Genomic DNA, 1,438 nt, shown 5'->3' with positions numbered 1-1,438 from the left:
TGTTTTTCAAATGTAGGCTTACTCAAACATTGATGTCTTCTCTAGGCTGTGTAACCTTTAAAGAGTCAGCAGAGAGTAGCATGTTTGTATACAGTGATTGGTGGTTTCCATTTTGGGCCAAACGTATTTGTGTTGTGGTAAGAGTGTTGGGTGTCAGGAACTCTGTGCTTTTCCTACTTTCTCTAGCTGAGTGCTACTACAGTGGACGTAGTGGGAGAATCATCCGCATTAAGAGGAGACTTTAAGAAGCCGATTCATGGACCCCTTACAAACTTGCAAATCACACTAAGAGAGAGTCCTGGAATCAGAAATGATTTATATGTACATTGAAACTTGAGAGGCAATGCTTTGCCAAGTGGCTCTCAGCCTAGGCTTCCAACCATAATCATACAACCACTTTAAAGAAACACCATAACCTGTGCTCTCCCCACAGATTCTGTCTGTTGATCTTGGTGGGACCATACATATGGTTTTAATTAGGAAGTCAAATTGTCCCTCTTTGTTGATTACATAATATTATATCTAGAAAAATCTAAAGACCACCAAAAACTTTTAGATTTGATAAATAAATTTAATAAAGTTTCAGGATACAAAAATCAATGTAGAAAAAATAGTAGCATTTTCATACACTAATAATGATCAAGCTGAGAACCAAATTAAAAGGTCAGTTTTTTTTACAATAGCTACCAAAAAAGTAAAACACCTAGAAATATAATTACTCAAGTAGGTGAAAGATCTCTACAAGGAAAACTACAAAACTGTGATGAAATAGATTGTGTATAACACAAATAAACGAGAAAAACATTGCATGCCCATGGATTGGAAGAATTGTTATCATTAATAATGACCATACTGCCCTCAAACAGTCTACATATTAAATGGAATTCCCACCAAAATTCCAGTGTTAGTTTTTATAGAATTAGAACAAAATTATATTTATGTGGAACCATAGAAAAGCCTGAATAGCCAAAGCAAATTTAAGCAAAGGCAACAAAGTTGGACATATTACATTACCTAACTTAAAATTATTCTAGAAGGCTTTAATAACCAAAACAGCATGGTAATGATGTAAATAAATGCATAGATCAATGGAACAGAATAGAGAACCTAGAAATAAAGCCACATACCTACACACAACTGATCTTTTACAAAGTCAACAAAAATATACATAGAAAAATGACATTTTATTCAACATATTGTGCTGGAAAAATTATCTTACCATATGCAGAAGTATGAAATGAAACCCCTAACTCTCACCATATATAAAAATCAACTCAATATGGATTAAAGTGCTCAAATGTAAGACCTGAAAAGATAAAAATTCTAGAAGATACCCTATGATAAACTATTCTCGACATTGGCCTGGACAAATAATTCATGACTAAGATCTCAAAAGTAGATGCAACAATAACAAAAATAGACAAATGGAACTTAATTA

The sequence above is a fragment of the Colobus angolensis genome, unplaced genomic scaffold (assembly GCF_000951035.1).
Source record: "Colobus angolensis palliatus isolate OR3802 unplaced genomic scaffold, Cang.pa_1.0 Scaffold509, whole genome shotgun sequence".
NCBI classification, from domain to species: Eukaryota; Metazoa; Chordata; class Mammalia; order Primates; family Cercopithecidae; genus Colobus; species Colobus angolensis.
The sequence above is the reverse complement of the archived record's forward strand: the minus strand, read 5'-3'. Positions refer to the sequence as shown.